This window comes from Rattus norvegicus, chromosome 3 (genome assembly GCF_021556685.1).
Source record: "Rattus norvegicus strain SHRSP/BbbUtx chromosome 3, alternate assembly SHRSP_T2T, whole genome shotgun sequence".
Taxonomy (NCBI): Eukaryota; Metazoa; Chordata; class Mammalia; order Rodentia; family Muridae; genus Rattus; species Rattus norvegicus.
In genome coordinates this window covers 57,652,706-57,673,988 of record NC_141536.1, presented here as the reverse complement: position 1 = coordinate 57,673,988, position 21,283 = coordinate 57,652,706, and the positions used below count along the sequence as shown (strand labels likewise).

The 21,283-nt window shown below is 47.2% G+C and overlaps 1 long non-coding RNA gene across 1 annotated transcript; it reads right to left on the bottom strand.

Moving 5' to 3' along the window:
* Positions 1-4,904: 4,904 nt before the first annotated feature.
* Positions 4,905-7,358, bottom strand: LOC108350398 (uncharacterized). The gene is made up of 3 exons (XR_015684948.1): positions 7,180-7,358; positions 6,328-6,520; positions 4,905-5,105 (listed from the first exon to the last, which is right to left on the bottom strand). It is a non-coding gene; the product is annotated as an uncharacterized LOC108350398 (long non-coding RNA).
* Between the last annotated feature and the right edge of the window lie 13,925 nt (positions 7,359-21,283).

The window sequence follows — 21,283 nt, the reverse complement described above, 5'->3', positions numbered from 1 at the left end:
TTTGAGGCAAAGTCTTTCTTGTGATTCCGCTGCCATGTTACATACTCACGTTAAGCTCCCTCGGGATTCTTCTCTCTGCACTTTGTGTCCCATGAACGGAGGGCTGGGCCTCCATCTCCAGCCTTTTATGCATTCTAGGATCGAGTTTAGGTCATTAGGCTTGTCTAGCAAAAAAACTACTTTTACCTGCTTATTAATCAATCGTTTCACTGGCCCAAAGGCAATTTTAGGGTGATCACATACAAATAGTACCAAAACCTTATGCTTTAAAGTAGATTTCCGAGAGGAGAGGGAGAACGGGTTCTTAAGTGGTTTCCGTTGGAGATACCTTCTTGAATGTGCACTGAGATTCCTTGGGACTGTACCTAGAGCTTTGCAAATCCGAGTGCACACAGACCTGAAACTGAACCCCAGTTCTCCCAAGTTAGCAGAGCCCCTGGATTCTGTTCTTGGGATCAGAGGAGGAGCAGATCCCATCCTCACTGAGGATACACCTCTGAGCCCATGAGAATCATCTCACCCACATGGGTTTATTTTATCCAAATAGTTTCATGCAATCTCCATAATGTCCCTATTTTACAAATGAAAAAAAAAAAAAAGCGAATTTGAGGAAAGGTCAGCTCTGCTCCAACAAGGAGTAGAAGAACTGAGAGCTGAACCCAGACAGAACTTAAGATTCTAAAACGGGCTGGAGAGATGGCTCTATGGTTAAGATCACTGACTGCTCTTCCAAGGATACGGAGTTCAATTCCCAGCAACCACACCACGGTTCATGGTGGCTCACAATCATCTGTAATGGGATCCGATGTCCTCTGCTGGCATACAAGCACACATAAGACAGAGCACTCATACATTAAAAAAATCAATAAGTAATCAATTAATTACATCAATAAGTAATTTTTTTAAGTTAAAGAAGGGATTCTATAGCCGCTGGCAGCTGATGGGGGTCACCTGCTCCTTGCTGTCCCAGTCATCCTAGCTTCATGTAATAATTCTGGTCGGTGCCGTTGGACACTCTGTGATATCCTACTTCCTGCATTCTTTTTTTTTCTTTCTTTCTTTTCTTTTTTTTCGGAGCTGGGGACCAAACCCAGAGCCTTGCGCTTGTTAGGCAAGCGCTCTACCACTGAGCTAAATCCCCAACCCCTTACTTCCTGCATCCTTAATTAAAGCCCCGTCTTTTCCTTCAGTCCTTAGACCAATCATGTTTGGAGTTCAGGTCCTATGAATGGAACCAGAAACGCATGCACACACCATCACCTTCTGAAATCCGAAGCATGATTTCTCTGTGGCAAACTCGAAGCTCTAGTACAATTTACCCCAGACCAAGAAACCATGTGGCTCTGGATGGAGAAAAGGCCTTTGAATCACAAACACATCTGATCCCTGTCAGCTCCAGGGAGAGCTGTAAACTGCACAACCAGAAGGCCACTCAGAGCCCAGGTGGCTTCAATCTCCTCCAAGGGACTTCCTGTCAACCCTGCTCCGGGGCTGGGCTCTCTCATCCCACTTTAAAGGGAAAACAACTGGCAGCTTCTCAAAAAGTCACACTTGGGGTCACCAAGCCACTCACCAACCCCATTCCTAGGTAGAGAGGCAAAGGAAGGGAAGGGCAGGCTTACGCTGTTTGTATGAGAGCGAGCACAGGAGGAAGGAGTGAGAGAAGCAGTCTCGGTTCCCACCAACAGACGAGGAGCAAACGGACCGTCAGACTGGGGCTGCATGTGAGGCCTCAGGTGCCAGTCACCTTTTTTTTTTTTTTTCATTTTGTGGGATGCTTGTTTGTTTTGTTTTGTTTTGTTCATTGAGATAGAGTCTCTCACTGGCCTGGAACTTGCCAAGAAGCTTAGGCTGGTTTGGCAGCCCAGCTCCGATATCTTCCTGTCTCCTCTTTTGTTGGCATGGGTTCTATGGCTTCCACTTGGGTCCAAAAACAAGCACTTTGTCAGTTGATCTAATTCTCTAACTTTTTCCCACTCACAACCACGTTTTTGCTTGAGAAATGTTACACAGAAATATAAGCATTGACTAAACCACCATCCCAAGAGAACACAGGGATGGACCCATGGCTCCATCTGCATATGAGGCAGAGGATGGCCTTGTTGGGCATCAGTGGGAGGCGAGGCCCTTGGTCCTGTGAAGGCTCCATGCCCCAGTGTGGGGAATGCCAGGGTAGGGAGGTGGGAGGGAGTGGGTGGGTGGGTGAGGGAGCACCTCATAGAAGCAGGGGGGTGGGGGTGGTGTAACAGGTAATTTAAAAAATTTTAAAAATCCAATAAAAGTTTTAGAGTAAGAAAATGTATAAAATACATATAAAATTAATCACAAAGAAATTTAATTAAAAATCCTCTGACACGAATATCTTTTTATCAAACCTATGAAGGATAAAAAACAAATTTGCTTTTAAGAAGGATGTGTTTTCTATCTGACCAATCCCACCCAAAGATATACTAACTCAACACTGACGATGCCTGGGACAAGGAAGGTAAACGTCACGAGTTTCCGTTTTCAGTAACTAAACTTAATGTGTCCGTCAGAGTGTAAGGCCACAGCAGTCCGTGACATTCAACAGTTAAATCTGAGCAGAGGTGAACCAGCCAGTGTCCATGGGTGCTGTGTAACACAGGAGCAGGCACAGTGCAAAGCGTTCACGCGTGTTCCCAAGGCTGCAGTAACGTCCTGTAAGGTCACTCGTGCAAACACTGCCCTGGATACCTCAGAATCATGACGTGTTTGACTTTTTGACCTAACTTTTGGTATGGCACATTCAGAAACCTTTTACTGTGGCCCAGTTGTTCTGCAACCCCACGCCTGGTCACATGAAGTCCACTCACATAAGGTATTTAGAAACACGCAGGCAGATGTGGAGAAGAGGTTGTGGAAGGCTGGCGGGGAGGGGAAATTAGGAGTTGCCGTTCGTGGGAACAGACTTTCAATATGACAAAATGAAGAGATCGGGAGGCGGATTGCCATGACGACCAAGCACCATTGCAGCACCAGAACCTGAGAGCTGTGTCCCTAAAACTGAGAGAAGTGTCACAACCTGTATCTGTGTTCGCTACGACGACGGGTTTAATAGATGAGTAAACCAAAGGCCTTGGGACTGAGTTCTCACCATAAAGTCTGGGAAATGCACTGAAGACGCGCTTCATACACAAGGAAGTCAAGACCCCAGTGAATTCTCTCAGATCATGAAGCTACTCTGAATTCCTGCCCTTTGCTGTGTCTCATCTTTTCCTTCCTTCCTTCCTTCCTTCCTTCCTTCCTTCCTTCCTTCCTCTCTATCTCTCTCTGTGCACATGTTGCACATGTGTTCTCCGTGCACGTTTCTGTGTGTGTTCAGAGGCTAGAGATCCTCTGACGTCATTCATTCCTCGGTTGTCATTAACCATTTTGATATTTTGGTTGTGAGTCTAGTCTTTAATGGCTGAACCATCTCTCCAGCCCTCAACCATCACCTTTTTAAAAGGCCGGCCCTCTCGCTGATGTGTAACACTCCGAGTAGGCTGGCTGGCTGGCTAGCTAGCTCATAGATCAGCTGACTCTGACTTCTCAGAGTTGGGATTCCGAGTGTGTGGCTGCTGTTCCCCACTTTTTGGCTTTAAGTGGGAGTTCTAGGGATCAAAGCCAGGTGCTTGTAAGGCAAGTGCGCTAACCACTGAGCCATCTACACAGCCCTATCATGACACAGTCCACTGCTTTCCATGCAATCGTGACCTCCCCTCCCTGCATGTTCTCCTCCCCACCGCACCCCAATCCTAGGCAGCTTGGACCGGTGTAGCTACAGTACTACACCAATGTGCGCTCCATTAAACTCCAAAAATGGCTCTGTCAATCTGCCCTTGATCCAGAGTCTCATTCTTCCTTCAGTTAAAGCCTGATTTTCAGAAAGGCCACCAATAAAACCCATGCAGGGACTTCTGGGAACTATCCCCACCTAGTGGTGTTTATGACAGGGTCCAGCCTGTGAGCCCTGCCTGTCTGCGCATCTGTTGGGTTGGAGAAATGAGGAAATGAGGAAATGAGGACCTAGAACTGAAGGCAGGTGTTTATTGAAGTTTTCAGGGCTCAGGATCGGAGCGCCCAGTGAGTGTATGTGTTTTCCAGGGATGTGAGGAGGGTTTTTACACTGAATTTCCCCAACTGGGGCATTGAGGCAGCATCGACACACACACACACACACACACACACACACACACACACACACACACGCGCACACGCACACGCACGTTTGGGTTGCACTACAAACTGAAGGGTTTGTGTTACTACGTTCCCACTTTCAGATGCTGAACCCTAACTTCCTGTGTAACTGTATTGGAAGATGGGGCCTTTGGGAGGTAACCAGCTTTGAGGCTTCAGAGTGGGGTGTGTTTTGATGAGGAGAGGCATGTCAGAGAGCCCCCCTCTCTCCTTCCCTCCCTCCCTATCCTCTCCACTGCCTCCTCCCCTCCTGCACCATGTGCGGATGCAGGACGGTCCGGCATCCTGGTGGTGATGCTTGTCATGCGATGAGAACAGGGACACTGGAGCAGCAGGATGAGCTTCAGTGTCCAGCACTCTATCCCCTCCTGCTCACCTCATGGACCTTAAAGTGGAGGCTGCCATGGCATGGTTCCCACTGGACACAGGGCAAAGTGAAGCTAGGAGCTGACGTCACAGGAGCTGAGCCACCGGCACACCATGGGGTCCCGGTTCTCTGGTTCTGCTTCATCCCTCAGGGAGTCCAGGTGCCATTGCACACATTGCCGGAAGGATGAAGTGGATTGGGTGAGGTCTGCGGGATCCATGTCCGGTTGGGAGTGAGTGCAGGGGAAGTGGGGGGGGGGGGTGGGAGGCTTCTCTGAGGATTTTAGTGTTACAGCTCTCTTGGCCAATATTCAGTAAAACAATTCTTTTAGACGATATTCAATGGGACAGCTTGTGCACATACACTTTATTCCAGGTGAATCAAGGGCTGCATATGAACCTTGGAGAGCGGGAAGGGGTTCTTAGGTTGAGGCTTCATAGGGTGAAGTTTCATTGGCTGAGGCTTAGTGTTCCGGGAACACCTCATTTGCATGGAGAGGGTTCCAGGAATCCCAGGTGCTTGCTGAGCAAGTTCTTATCTGGAAGAGAGGAAGCTGGACCTGTAATTTTGTCAAGGACTTTGTGACATTCCTCAGATAGAGGATTGAGGGTTGGGCTCCTCAGATCAGGCAGAGAAGAGGAAGCCTCTCTAAGAAAAGGGAGTCCTGGGGGTTGGGGATTTAGCTCAGTGGTAGAGGGCTTGCCTAGGAAGCACAAGGCCCTGGGTTCGGTCCCCAGCTCCGAAAAAAAGAACCAAAAAAAAGAAAAAAAGAAAAGGGAGTCCTTCATTTTGCATCGAGCTCAGGAAAGCTGTCTGGACATGGTAGAGTACATCATTAGTGTCACCGTGCGACACTCTGGGATAGGAAGAGACCTGGCAGATCTGAACCAAGTCTAACATTTGGTCATAGTTGGTTCTGGGTCAGTCTTAAACACTTCCCTTTAATAAACACACTGCAGCTATTCCAACACGAAGGGAAACTGGGTGAAGGGTGTTTGTGAGCTCTCTGTACCCTGTGCAACTTTTCTATAAGTCTAACATACCCTGGCCTCAGAAACAAACAAACAAACAAACAAAAAATCAACAACATTGAAAAGCTAAGCTGCTGTGATGGCCAATCTTCATTTCTCAACGTGACTTGATGGAGAGATACATGGAGTTTAGTAAGACACACCTCTGAATGTGCCACCGGAAGTGTCTTCAGGCAGGACCAGCTACACGGGAAAAGTTGGAGTCAAAGTGGAAAGGAAGCAAGGCAGTCAGCCCTGTGCCTTAGTAACGGTCTTTAGCATAGGAGAGGAGAAAGGGCTGATTTTGGCTCTGAGTTTGAAGGAACCGTTGCCCGGCAGGGAAGTCAGAGCGTTCAGAAAGCAGAGTGCTTCCAACACGAAGTGGGGCCAGGCCATAAAATTCTAAGACCCACCCACAGTGAGCCACCTTCTCCACTGAGACTCAACCCTTTCTAAATACTACAATTCTTCCAAAGAGGACCACCACAATAGGACTGTGGGGGATGCTGTAGGCTTACATTTTTCAAAACCTACTTTAATAAGGATTCTTAAATCCTTCAACCTCCTCGTAGCTTACTGGCCAAAGGGTAGGGGAGGAAGATGGTTAATAGGACAAGGGGGGGGGGGGGCTGGGGATTTAGCTCAGTGGCAGAGCGCTTACCTAGGAAGCGCAAGGCCCTGGGTTCGGTCCCCAGCTCCGAAAAAAAAGAACCAAAAAAAAAAAAAAAATAGGACAAGGGGGAAGAGGACCTGTTTAGAAGGAGTTCTTTGGGGTGATTCCAATCTCTGTCAGCGGCCCAGACCACCAACAAAACACCAAACAGGAATCAGCATCAGTATCTTGATCTAGAAGAAACCTCGAGAATCTGTTGACCACCATGAGTCCACTGAAGTAACAGGAAGCAGCTGGAACACCACCGGAAGTTCTTTGGTGAGTTTCTCTCTACAGAGTCACAGTAATCCAGATCAGTGATGAAAGCCAGGCGAACCAATGCCAGAACATCGCCAGTGAAGGCCAGCAAGGCGAAGCCCAACCAAGATCGGCAAAGCCAACCAATGCCAGAGCACCTCCAGCGAAGCCCAACCAAGATCGGCAAAGCCAACCAAGGCCGGAGCACTGCTCACTGTCCGGGCGGGTTAATTTATGCTCTTCCCAAACATCCTGCGTCTCTTTAAGCATCTGCTCCAGCGAAACATCACGTGCCCTCTTACCAGGAAGCTCCAGAGAAACATCATGTGTCTGCTCTCAGCAAAGCATCCTCTCATAAGACAGCTTCCAAAAAAATGTCTTATGACACAACTGAGTCTCCAGCCACACAAACCAGACATTCCCACCTCAGGACACTGTATTCAAGCCATATTGCTTAAGCCCCATTCTTTCTGAGCAAGTGTTTCCACTGTGCTGTCATCCTGACCTTGAACATCAGACAAGGACTCCCCAAGTCCTGCCTCACCCTTTGGTGCTGGCATTACAAGCACGGGTCACAGGCCTAGTCTTTATCTGTGAGTTCCGGGTTAGAAGTCGGTTCCTTATGCTTGAACAGCAAGTGCCTTCCCCATGGAGCTATCCTTCTGTCCCACAGAGGCATTAACATTCCTTACCTCAACATTCAGGACTCCCCCACAATCTTCTGCAGTTGCTGACCAGGAGGTATAGAAATGTGAACGCACAGGTGATGAATGCCTCAGGGGGGTTTCCACTGCCTTGCAAAACAATTTGGTAGTTTCCCCAAAAGCTACATAGAATCATCATATGACCCAACAATTTCACTTTTAAGTACAAATCAAAACCAGGAAGCTGAACCGATTCTACTGTCCACAGCAATGCTGTTTACTGTGGCAGGGCGAGACTATGAAACTATCCCTTACATTTTCAAAGACTGGAACTTCTGCTGGCCCTCACAGCCAGTGTTTATAACACACTGAAGTTACTGAAGACTTAAAGCTGCTCTCTTACTGTGTACTCAGCCGGTTTGCTTAATCCACCTTTAAGAGAACAATGTAACCAACTTTTCTTGCCTTGGGTTGCCCACCCCTAAAAACAAAAGGAATTCTGACACAAGCTCCAACAAGGATGAAGCTCAAACATTATCGTCAGTGAAAAATACAAGATTTGAAAGTATAAAAGCTCGCTTACACAAGAGAGCTTAAGTACTCAGGTTCCCAGAAGCAGAATGAAGACTTAAGGTTGCCAGGGAAGAGCCATGAGTTACCATGGCGCTGACAGATGGGCATTCAACCACACGAGCATACCTAAGGCCACTCAACACTGAGATGCAGTAAGGACGTAAAATGTACATTGTTTTGCAACACAAAGAGTTGAAATTACAAACTGTACTTTCTGGTTCTTGACAAAGTCCTTGGGTGTGGGGTGGGTCAAAATCAGCACCAGTAGAGAGTCTAACTTTCTTGGGCAAGATGGATCCTTTGGTCTCCATCAAACTTTTACTCAAGAAATGAGCCTGAGCCAGGGGGGGCAATGGCACACAGGAATCCCAGCACTTGGGTGGCAGAGGCCAGCCTGGTCTACATGAGGAATTCGTGGACAGTCAGGGCCACAGAGAAACCCTGTCTCAATCCAAACCAACCAAAAACAATAACAAAAACAAAAAACTGAAAGAAAGAAAGAAAGAAATCCCGAAACAATATAGCAGGAATACTTTCAAGATTAAATTTTAAACCCACTTTTAACCACCTGGGTTCCTATCCCCAGACCCTTCCCCTTCTCTCTTCCCTAAATCTTGCTGGTCCTCCTATCAGCCAAACAGGCTCTGCTATGGAAATCCATAGAAAAAAAATTTTTTTTTGGTTCTTTTTTTTTCGGAGCTGGGGACCGAACCCAGGGCCTTTCGCTTCCTAGGTAAGCGCTCTACCACTGAGCTAAATCCCCAGCCCCTAGAAATTTTTTTAAAGAGCGTTTCTGTTTGGCCAGGAAAAAAAAAACAAAAAACAAAAAAACCACTTTTGAGAAAAACAAAACAAAAAACAAACAAACAAACAAACAAAAAAAACCAAACAACTCTACTGAGCGAATAGACAGCCAAACAGCCTAAGTGGAGGCTCTTACCCCTCCGTCCTTGTCTGGGAGACGCCCTACCTTCAATTACTTGGTTGAAACAGACACCAGTGACTTCAACTGTGTTAGTGAATTCTGGTGTGAATATAAGATTCACAAGTACCTCAGTTCGTTAGAAAAAAAAAATCACCTGAGGGTATGTATCCTTCTAGGAAAAGCGCTTCCATGAGCCCTTCTTCCCCATCTCTGAACACGAATCCTTGCCCATCCACCAAGCCTTTTCTCAGAAGCCCATGCCCAGCAAACCTTCCCAGCCACTGGCCACTGATTTTCCCTACCACACACCTGCACCCGGGCACGTGCTGCAACGTCTGTTATGGTTATGACCCCTGTCCTCAACTTGATCCAAGGCGGTTGTTGGAGCTGGCCAGCTGTTTCCTGTTACCTAGACTTCCACACTTCCTGTGGAACCTTGGGCAAGTCGCTAAAGGTTCTCAGTCTGTAAGTCATAGGTGTGGGCTGCGACATCTTCCGCAGCAATGAGAGGGGAAGGGGCTGATCCCTACTCTGCAGATACCCCCAGAACAAGCTCTGCAAACCAAACCACCACAAAACCAGACAGGGTTAAATGTTGTGTGTGTGTGTGTGTGTATGTGTGTGTATAATTAGATTTTTCTCCGTTACATTTTTATTGAGATATAATTCACATACCATAAAGTTTAACTCCTCGAGTCCACAATTCAGTGGGTTTTATGTGTTAACAATCTATACAGCCATCACCACCATGTGACGTATGTTTTCATCCTCCTGTTGGCCTCCCTCCATTACACTTTTCCTTTTTCTCTTAGACAAAGTTTCCCTGTGTGCTGAGACTGCAGGCGCCAGGCCTAGCTTAAAGCTCTGGTTTGGTTTTTGAAGACTCTAAGCATATTTTTACCTTACCTCATTAAAAGCAATTGTTTTCTTTCATAGATACCAACAGTATCGACTGTGTGTCAGATATGCTGTGAGTACTCCGTTGAGAGTGTTGTCCCCATCACTATCCCCAGTTAGAACAAAGTTGATGGCATCTGTCTTAGGATTTCTATTCCTGCACAAAACATCATAACCAAGAAGCAAGCTGGGGAGGAGACGGTTTATTCAGCTTACACTTCCACATTGCTGTTCACCAAAGGAAGTCGGGACAGGAACTCACACAGGTTAGGAACTGGAGGCAGGAGCTGATGCAGAGGCCATGGAGGGGTGCTGCTTACTGGCTTGCTTCCCCTGACTTGCTCAGCCTGCTTTCTTATAGCACCTAGGACCACCAGCCCAGGGATGGCACCACCCACAATGGGCCCTTGATCACTAGTTGAGAAAATGCCTTACAGCTGGGTCTCATGGAGGCATTTCCTCAGGGGAGGCTCCTTTCTCTGTGGTAACTCCAGCTTGTGTCAAGCTGACACACAAAGCCACCCAGTACAGGGTCTGGAGACATGGCTCAGTGGTTGAGCACTGGTTGCTCTTGCAGAGGACCTGGGTCGGATTTAATTCCCAGCATCCACATGGGGCTCACAACCGTGTGGTAAGTCCAGTTCCCGAGGCTCTGGCATCCTCTTTGACCTCTCTGGGTATCACAGATGCACATGGTACACAGGCATATATGCAGGTAAAGCCCTCATGCACATAAAATAAAAATAGGGGTTTTCTTTGTCTAAAAAGAGTTTCCTATCAAGCTACAGAATCAAACAAAATATCGCAACCTTTAATCATGGAACGTTCCATCTGCTTCCTCCTTATTTATGAGTCACCAGCTGTTTACCGCTCTAGAGGCGGTGGGACCTGGGGGAACGGAGCTGATAAATCATGATGCAGGCTGAAGTCTCCTGCAATAGCTGATGTTAGCGCATCGGACAATTTACACTCGGAGGGTTAAGATGAGTCACATGACTGACGTGGACAATTATAAGGACAAGTCACACATGGCGAGCAAGCCGCCTGTGGTGGGCAGGCTGCACGTGGTAGAAGCATGCTTTTCTATAGAGGCATACTGACAAGTAACTAGTCAGTTGTAATGAATAAGCTGAGGTAAACTCACTCGTATCCACTACACCTGGGAGGAGCACGAAACACATTCCAAGAGCAGTTCCGTGCTCTGAAGAGACTAAGGTCACCAGACTCTTGTCTTTTTTCTTGGAGTTTTCTCAGAGTTTTTTGGCAAGTACTCAGAATTCTCCTCACATGACTCCATTCTTGTCACATGTGCTCCAACAAGGAGCTGTGACTTTTTCTGAATAATAGCCCAGGGGGATGCTCTGCGCTAACACAGCATTCAAGTGAGTGCGGCCCCAGTCCTCCAGGAAGGAACTGTACGAGACAATCCTAGGTAGGAGGTGACCTGCCAACATCAGCATTCAGATACCAAGGAGTCGGGCCACTGAGAACACAGTCATAGAGGAGTCACTAATAATGAAGACCAAAAGAAACTTCTTCTTCTCCTCCTCCTCCTCCTCCTCCTCCTCCTCTTCCTCCTCCTCCTCCTCCTCCTCCTCCTCCTCCTCCTCCTCCTTCTTCTTCTTCTTCTTCCTCCTCCTCCTTCCTCCTCCTTCTTCCTCCTCTTCTTCCTCCTCTTCCTCCTCTTTTTCTTCCTCTTCTTCACCTTCCTCCTCCTCTTCCTTTTCTTCTTATATTTATTTGCAAAGATTGAATTAAGCTGTGAGTTGGGGAAATGGTCTTTCAGTTAAGGCCATCCGGATTTAATTTTCAGGTGTGTAAAATTACAGAGCTCTCTGCCCCCCTCAGTGACACGGCCTCCCACTTCAAATGAACTGCCATTTCTTTATATGAGGCAATTTAAGATAACAGTACACACTTCATTTGCTCGAAATGGCATCTATGAGAGTAGTCTATTGATTCAACTTTAGTAATTCAGATTTTTGTTTTTTATTTTTATTTTTATGATGCTAGATTTCAAACTCTCATGCAAGCATGTTAGGCAAATGCTCCACCACCAAGCACATCCCCAACCCCAGGTTTTACTTCGTTTGAGTGTATACTACTAGGAAGTTCTCTGTGGAAAAAAAAATCTGTAGAGTATCCTTTAGTAACGCAAGAACCCCTTTAAAATCTTATAATTACTTGCGAATTCCCCCAAGGCTCTACTCAGGTGAGCCTGAGTCAGGGTTCACTTGAGTTGGGCTGACTTCATTATTTATTCTTTCTAAGTCGTGCTATATTAGGGGCTTAGCCTCTGCCAACATCCCAGCGAAACTGACTCTCATGAAAAGTCAAACAGATGAAGTGACTCTTATTCCAGACCCCTGTATTCATGGTACCCGAGGGTATCTGGCTAACACAGCTTTCTTTACTGTGAACCCCAAGGTTGAAAAAAGAAACTCTCCCTCCTAGCCTAGTGGTGTCTGCTTACAAAAATATAAAAACTTTTCTTCCAACCATGTAGCTTCGGAGAAATTTACTTTAGAAAACAATACACCACGCACAAAAATATCATTGACTATGGTAGGATATTAGTGAGCTATATTTCGGGAAGATGGCCGAACAGCACACAGTTCACTACACAATGGGGCTTTAAATGGTGTAGACCGCTAAGAAAGAGTGAAGTTACGTTAACTGAAGGAAAATGGGTGAACTGGCGATAGCTGTACTGAAGGAATTAAATCGGTCTCAGAAAGGCAAAAATCATGTTTTCTCTCACTTTGGCGTCCTAGATTTTATTTGAATACGTGAAGCACATGTGTTAAGAGGACCTGAAGGTAAGTAGAAGCGAACCGTGGCAAGGAACAAAGGCACCAGCGGGCGGGGTGGAGAGAGAGGAGAGGGTGCTTGGGGTTGGGAGAATATGTCCAAAACACAATATATACTTCTGTGAGACAGTCTTATGTACCCACTACAATACAAAATTTAAAGATTAAAAAATAAAAAAATAAAAAAAGGGGCACGCCCAGAAAAAAAACCCCTATTTAAATAAACTAGGCAGCAGTGCCCTCTTGTGCTAAGATGTTGGTACTACATCCAGTAAGTAAAAGCAGGACCACAACGACTAAAATCACAAAAAACTTGCTTAAAGCAAGAGCTCTCTCCGAAAGCTTAAGGTCAGAGGTGTACCCCAACACTGACACATCGATATTATCACACACAAGCCTGCTAAGTCATATTCCTTGCTTTCCCAGGACACGTCTGACCAATGGGGCTTCAGGTTAGCCGCCCCTGCTTGAAAGTAGAAACAAGAAAGCACGATGCTGGGTAACCCTTCATTTACCAGCACGTCCAAGGCGTTACTCTTTGTTAACTGATTCTTGAAAATTTACTGGGCAGGGATCAAGTATATGACTAGGGTGATCTCACAGTTGCTATCCTCCAATTGCTCCCGGGTTCTTGTTTATCCGGTGGCTTTTCTCTTGTAAATAAAACCCACTGGAGTTGGTGCCCAAACGCACATTGGCCTCTTCTGGTCGATTCCTGTGGTATTATAAGAGTGGTCAAGGAAGGGAAGCTTTATGCTAGAACACACAGTGCCAGAGAAATCCTGCCTGCTGGACTCCTACCCAAGCCTTACAGAGTGACTGTCACTGGCTTAGCAGTCTGCCCTGCCTGTTCTGTGCTTGAGTGGCCAAGATTTGTCAGTGATTCCTAGACTGCAGGGTTTCATGTAAAAAATATCTAAAATAATTTTTCCAGAGGACTAGTTTTAAAACTTACCATTTTATTAAAACCATTATTTTATGGGAAAAATGAGAAACTTTAACAATAAAAGGATACACACACACACACACAAACACGAATATTTCTTTGAGTATCTCATATCTGTCTTGACCATATTCACGTCCTCCCTTCTCAATTCACTTAACTCTGTGTCCTCATCTCCTCCTCCTCTTCTTCTTCCTCCTCCTCCTCCTCCTCCTGCTGCTGCTGCTGTCAACAGTATGTCTACATATTCTTGGAAGTGTGGCCTTCTACACTTACCTGAGGCCACACTGCTAGAGAAAACTGATTCTTGCTCTCTCAGTAGCTGACTCTTTCCCCCACCCACCTGTGATCCCTGATCCTTGGGAGGAGGGGGTACGCCATATTCATTCCATTTAAGGCTATATCTCTAGTTCTTTACCATCTTCTGGTAAAGTAGCTCACTGGCTGGCCCTGAGCACACAGAGAATTCATTTTTTCCAGTTCGGAGTTGTGATTTTATAACCGAGAGACTTCGGCTAAAATGTGTGAATCAGGGAAGCCGCGACTTCTGTAGGAAGTGTCTGGGTCAGAATCCTTCCAGAGGATTAGCTGACACAGAACCACCCAGGCACACTGAGCTCCTTGCCCCTCTCCTCCCCTCCCCTCAGCCCTGGTCAAGTAGATCTCCCTGAAGGTCTGGTTGGGGGGGCATCCCTGCCTTTAGGAATGAACAGTAGCTGCCCTTACCTGCTCTCTGCAACTTTAAAGCCTCTCGAAGAACTCAGTGTAGGTCCTGCCTCTGCAAAGCTGAGAGAGACTGAGATAGCAGCGATCAGTAAAACAGCAGGAGATGAAGTGGTTTGCCCAAGAGGTGTTGGAGCCCTTTGGAGACATCACTGAACTCCATTGAATCATGTATGATCTGGATCAGACGATAATTTAGAGTCTCAGCTTGTGTGTATGTGTGGGTCCAGCTTACACCTACAGGACCAGACTGGGGATGCCACGAAAGCTCTTTAACACCCAGAACAGCCCCACAACCAAGAATGTTGTTGAACAAGTCATCTCTCTGTTGCCCCGGAGGATGTATGAACCATTAAGAAAGTAGACTCCCTGACACAGCAGAAACCCAGCATGAGTACGGGAAGTGTCAGGTAAAAAGAAATGCTCTAGGAGTGAGGAGATGGGGCTGTGCCCTCCAGCACACCCATCGCTTGCTCCAGTGTGTGGATGGGTGGCAGTCGGGGAGTATGTCGCAGTGGCTTTGAAAGCTGTAGACGAAGGAAGCAGAAAGGGCCCCAGGGTCTCCTGAAAGCCTCCTCACCTTCTCTTGCTTCACTTTTTCAAAGGCTTCCAAACCAGCTCTTGTACCTGGCCATGTGATTTCTGGACCATGCTGAGACTTGGGCCCCCTCCTTCCACCCCAGGACTCCTGACAGAGAAGAAGAGGGATGTTGTTTACAAGAGTTTAAGGACCCTAGAATGTTTGAGGCTATAATGGGAAAGAAACCTAGTGAGAAGAGACAAAGGACTTTAAAAAACATTAACACTTCCCATGCCCATGCTCTAAATTGCCACATGTAAAGACCCTTCCCAGAGGGCTCCAAAAGGCTGATATCCCACGGAAACTCAAGGCCTGCCTGAGAAGCTGGTGCTCCTGTAGCCAGGATAGCATCAGTACCCAATCTGGTCCAGGAGCTGCAGAATTCTTACCTCCCCAAATAACGACCCTAATCCCGACTCAGATATGAGGTGGTCCGTAGAGCAGCAGAACTTGTCTTGTCAGGTCTGGGAATGGGAAGGAGGCTCCTTCGTGGGCACAGTCCTAGTCTTTACCTTTGGCACAAGTGTGTCTGAGCTGGTCATGCTCACACCACAGCCTTAGAGTAGCATCTTGGTACCCCAGACTCTCAAGTGCCTCATTTGGGTGCTCCAAGGCAGGTTCTGTTTTCTTCCCCACAGCAGTAAGACATGAGGAAGTTTCTAGCATCCACATTTTGGAAACAAGGAAGTCAGTTTTCATGAGAGAGAAACAATTAACCTAATGCCACACAGGAAGTCAGAAAATTGTATGCCAAGAGAGAGGAATATGCCTACCCAACCCCAAAGTGAAACCCTGAAAACACTGTGAAGACAGCAGTGGTGGACCGGGCCCCACACCCTCTGCTGTGGCTGACCCCCTTGACTAGAAATGGTCTCTTCCAGATTTGGAGTCAAAGCTGAACTCACAGTGTCCCCCGCTTTTGGCTGAGAGGGGAGGTTCTCTGGGAGGCTTACAGACAGACTGGTGGGTTTTGTGGGAAGACTCTGGAAATCCCAGGCTCCCCAGAAGGCGCTGTGAGAATAGACTGTGAGTGGCCACAATGATAGATGATGCCTTCCCTTCAGCCCCTGACACTGCAGTGTGCAGGCCGAAAGCTCAGAGAAGGACTGGGCTATAGCTCAGTGGGAGAGCACTTGCCTAACACATCTAGGGCCCTGAGTTCGATCCCCACAATCACCAAAACAGCCTGGAAAGGCAGAGGACGGGGAAGGGTCTTCCTCTTAGGAATCCTGTATATAAGTGTATCATTCTATTCTGTATTTGTTCACATACACCTAGAATATATACCTATTATCCACCGAACAAAATTCTAGACCAGTGGTTCTCAACCTGCGGTTCATGACCCCCATAGAGGGTGGAACAACTCTTTCTTTGCCTAAGACGACTGGGAAACACAGGTATTTTCATTAAGAGTCATAACAGCAGCGACTTACAGTCATGAAGTATCAACAAAATCGTTTTTTGGCTGAGGGTCACCACAACCTGAGGAACTAACTGTATCAAAGGGTCACAACATTAGGAAGGCTGAGAACTACGGCTCTTAGAGCCACACAAACTTTATGGTGATAAAGAAGACGGATCCGTCCTTAAGCAGCTTAGAATCTAATGGGGAATCCACAAACAAACGGGGTAGGCGTCTGACCTCCCAAACCTGGCTCCCCATCCCTTTCTCCTTTGCCTACAAAGGTGTGGGTCCCGTCCCCCTGTAGTACTCACTGTCCAGCTCCCAGAAATCACACCCTTGCTGGACCAGCAGTAAGAATCAAGCACTCCCTGCAGCACATACATGAGTTCACACCGTGGTCTCCTCGGCCCACTGATAAGGCTAAAATGAGCTTTCAACTTCAGGCTTGGCCGGACCCTGGTGCACACGTCTCCCTCTACACGTCAGCATGCCTGTGGGCTAGGATACCCATTGCTCTGATTTTAACAGGGGAAAACTGATACTCCGAGCAATGAGGACACTACCCAGGTTGTCTACTGCTCCTACTGCAGGTGCTGAGCCAGGCCCCAGGGGCTGTTACATCATTATCATTTAAGTACTGGACAAGGGCATAAACACAGGGTCGTAAGTGACTCGTCCATAGTGACAAAATCAGTTCCTGCAAACATCTCAGGCTTCTTTATCACCGTTTTTCTCCCTTTTATTTTATGCCTAGGAGTGTTTTGCCTGTGTGAATATCTGTGCCCTGTATGGAGGCCAGAAGAGAGTGTCAGACACCCTGGGACAGGCGTTACTAATGGCTGTGAGGCACTGTGTAGACTCTAGGAACAGAACCCGGGTCCTCTGCAAGAGCTCTTAACTGCTGATCACCTCTCTAACTCCAACATTTTTTAAACAATTTCACTTTTAATTGACAAGTAAAAGTTACACATATTTCTGATGAACAATATGTGAATTGCCAACTTATTTAACACGTGTGTGTGTGTGTGTGTGTGTGTGTGTGTGTGTAGAACCCTTAATCCATGTTGACACTTTTCCAATACAATAAGTTGCCATTAGTGTATTACTGTGGTGGTCACAGGCCTTCTCAATGATTCTTCGACTTGAACTTAGGAATCTTTTAAGGTACAAGCCCAGGCTCAGTGAGTATAGGTAGGGCCCACAACCCTGCAGTCTTAACAAGCACCCCATATGGTGCTCATGTGTCAAGTTGGGGGGCAGGCATTACAGACCATGAGGCAGACTCTGCTATGTGACTGCCCACCAGGAAACATGCAGCAGCAGGAGCTAGAAGCCTGGCTAATAACCTTCAAAGGCAAACCCCCACTGGGTCACTACCACCAATCAAACCGCACCTCTTCAAGGATCCGCAGCCCCACAAACAGTGCCACCAGTTTGGAAATAACCGCTCAGAGCAGAAGCCTGTGGGGAATAGTTGACATTCAAACCCTAACACAAGGCTTGGATCTGTCTCTCATCAGACAAAACCTATTTCATCTCCTTCCCTATTAACCACAGGGGAATGAGTTCCTTAAGAAACTGTTTCCCAAGCTGGTAGTGGCAGTCATATCAGAGAGAGTCCTTAACCAATCAGCCATCACTCCAGAGGCTGACCTGCCTGGCATGGACAGCCCCTTCCCCAGAGTCTGTTCTGTGGTTCCAACCAGGAAGCAGCATGGCTTCCATATGGCCTCAAGCAACTGCAGCTAGGGTGTATTTCCCTGTCACAGGACATGCTGGAGACAAGTCCACAACCCAACATGAACCCGCTGTGTCAACATCTACTGTCCCCAGCCTCCTACTTCTCAGCTCCTCTCTTCAGATTCTAGGACCCCTGTCTCCTCATCTTCCCCTGAAACTAGCTCACGCTGGCCTCAGCCTCCTTGGTGCGCCACTATGCATATGTCCTTTTTCTTTCTCGCTTCTGCAGTCTCCTCTCCGTTTCTCAAACTTGTTTTCCAGAAAGGATTCTGTGGTGGTTTGTATATGCTCAGCCCAGGGAGTGGCACTCTTTGGAGGTATGGCCTCGTTGGAGTGGGTGTGGCCTTGTTGGTGTGGCCTTGTTAGAGTAGGTGTGGCCTTGTTGGAATAGGTGGGTCACTGAGGCATGGGGTTTAATACCCTTGTCCTAGCTGCCTGGAAGCCAGCCTGCTCCTGTTTGCCTTTGGAACAAGATGTAGAACTCTCAGCTCCTCCTGCACCATGCCTGCCTGAGTGCTGCCATGCTCTCACCTTGATGATAATGGACTGAACCTCTGAACCTGTAAGCCAGCCCCAATTAAATGCTGTCCTTATAAGAACTGCCTTGGTCATGATGTCTGTTCACAGCAATAAAAACCCTAAGAGGCCTCAAGTACAAGGCCTCAAGTAGTAGCATCTGTGTGAATGAAAGACTCAGAAATTTAAAAAAAAACAAAACAAAACAAAAAAACAAACCAACCACAACAAGAAAAAACCCTTATACTTGAGGAATTCAGATTTGGGGAGAGGGGGTATGGATCTAGAAAGAGTTCTAGTAGAGAGGCTCTCTTCAGAAGTTGGCATATCAAGGGTGCCAAGGAGCCCAGAGGAGTCATCGTTGATGTCACAGTCACTTCTGAAGGCTGGAGCAGAGATGGCTTCCTAAGTGGAAGAGAAGGCTGAAGAGACGGCCCCAGCAGAGCACAGAGGCACAAGAAGACATGGTCGCCACCAGAAGCACAAGAAGTAGCGCTGGGGTGTCCAAGGACAACAGGAGAAATAGGGCTGAGGTCAAGGACGGCCTGCACTGCCCCATCATGGCTTAGACTTGCCTCTCCAGGCAGTGACTGTCCAAGCTTGCCTGTGGCTCTGTTTCAGGGCCCAGCAGGCCGGCCACCTGAGTCCCATCCCACCTTCCCTCACAGTCCCTCTCAGGCAGCCCCAGCTTCCTGTTTGCCCTCTGCACACTGTGTGACATGCTGCCATGTCTAACAGGACACCATCTTAGGACATGAATATTTGGGAGCCTGGCGTTAGAGGCTTGCCCAGCACAGGGGGGTACCCTGGGGAGCACAGGACTGGCTGTGGTCATTTGATCTCCCAGTCCTCTGTGATGCATGAGAGGGTAGGAGCCGCCCTTTCCTTACCCCGAATCTTCCCAGGCTCTATCACGCCTCTCAGGTTGGTGCCCGAATTCAAAGATGGAGACTGCAAAGGTTTGCCGGTCCCCATGTGCTGCCAAGCTGACCTCACTGAGGGAATCTGCCCATTGGAAAGCTTGGCTGGCCTTGCCAATTAGCCCACGGTTCTGCCCCTCATTTACTCATTGCTATTATTGTTTCTTCCCCTCTCTCTTTATCCTTCTCTCCTGCTCTCATACTGCCCTTCCCCTCTACCTCCTGATGCCTCCTCCCTCCCTTCCCTTTTCTTAGACAAGCCCAGACTAGCTTCTTTCTCATAATGTACCCCAGGCTGTCCTCCTGCCTCTACCTCCCTGGGGCTGGATGGTGACAGGCTACCCCTGGCTTGTTAACAACCTTTTAAAGTCAGTCTCTTTCCCCGCTCCTGCTTTGGGGACCCACACCTGTTTCTCAGGCTGCCTGCATTCGATCAGGTCATGAAATTCAGTCTTTTAGATCCTCCACAGAAGCCAAGTTCCTTGGCCATGAATGATTGCCACTCTGCTGGACTCCTTTTCCTAGAAGATGCCCTGCTGGTGTTGCCATAGGCCCAGGAACACAGCCTGGGTAACTGCTCATCTCTGGACAGTGACTGCCCCTGCGGCCTCCCCAGGGGAAGCACAGACATGTTCTGAGTCATCTCGGTTACTAGGAAAGCTGTGATCCAGAAAACGCCACACTCTGTGAATGAACAGTGTAAAGGCTGCATCTCCACAGTGACATGGGCTCCCCTCTAAATTATATCAAAGCACAGCTAATAATGCACGTAACACATTGTTAAACATATATAAAAGCACAAATGAAAACAAATAATGTTTTCAACTGTTTTGTTAATACTCTGAGTGAGTGTTCTCATGTTAATAAATCAGAAGATCGGGCTGGAGAGATGGCTCAAAGATTGAGAGCACTGATTGCTCTTCCAGGGGTCCTGAGTTCAATTCCCAGCAACCACAACCACAACCATTTGGTGCCCTCTTCTGACATGCAGATATATATGCAGAACACTGTATATAATAAATGAATAGATCTGTAAAAAAAAAAACACTCAAGGCTGGCTTGCTTCTATTAAAATCCGTAGACATTATTTTGGGAGGCAGTTTTGGGTTACAGAAATGTCAACCAAGAGCAGAGTCTATCTCCCTTCTCCTCTCAGCAGAATCTCCTATTAGAGAAATCCATCAGGTGTCACACTGATACATTATTGTTAACTTTAGTGTTAACATTGTTGTTGCCAATACATTGTTGTTACTGATACTTCATTGCTAACTTCTGAAGTTCACTCAGGTTCCACTCTTGGTGGTATCTATTCTGTGGGTCTTGACAAGTGCACAGTAACATGGACTAACCCATCCTATTATCTTACAGAACACACCCACCATTCTAAGAACCACCACCACCCCTGGGAGCCACCGATCTTTTTACTGTCCCACTATTTGGTAAAGTGATTTATAAGTCTGATTCTGAGTTTACTGCTTGCTTTTGGATTATGCTGCTGGCCTGGCAGAAGGGACCAAGCTCTAAAGGTTCTGAGCACTCCTGAGCCCTGGGAAATTATGTTTTCAGTCCCATCCACAGCGATCCACGGGGGCTTTATTGAAATTTGGCAGGTAAATGTTTCTCCTCAGTGAAGTCCATCACTGCCCTTATAAGCTACTAGAACCTGATGTATTATCAATATACATATGTATCTGCATACATGGGGTCCATAATAGGACCATAGGCTGGACATTTTCAGGCCCCTGTTTAAATAAATATTCTCTCTATACTTCAAACTTGTTTTCAAAAGCCATTTGTTGTTGTTGTTGTAGTAGTAAAATGTCACTTTACATTAAAGGGACAGATGAAGGGAGCTTTTCCTTTTGTAAACTATTGAATATTTCAGGTGGCACCAGGTGGCTAACCGGTGGCAGCTGTTTCTCATCCTATATAAGGAGGGTAGGGCCAGGGCCAGGGCCAGGGCCAGGGCCAGTGCAACTGCTCTGTCAACAAAGGCACCCACCCACCAAGCCTGAAGACCCAGGTTTGAGTCCTAGGACCCACAAAATGAAGGAGAGAACCAGTTCCTCAACTTGTCCTCTAATCACTCCCCACATACACACCCACCCCACACGCACAAC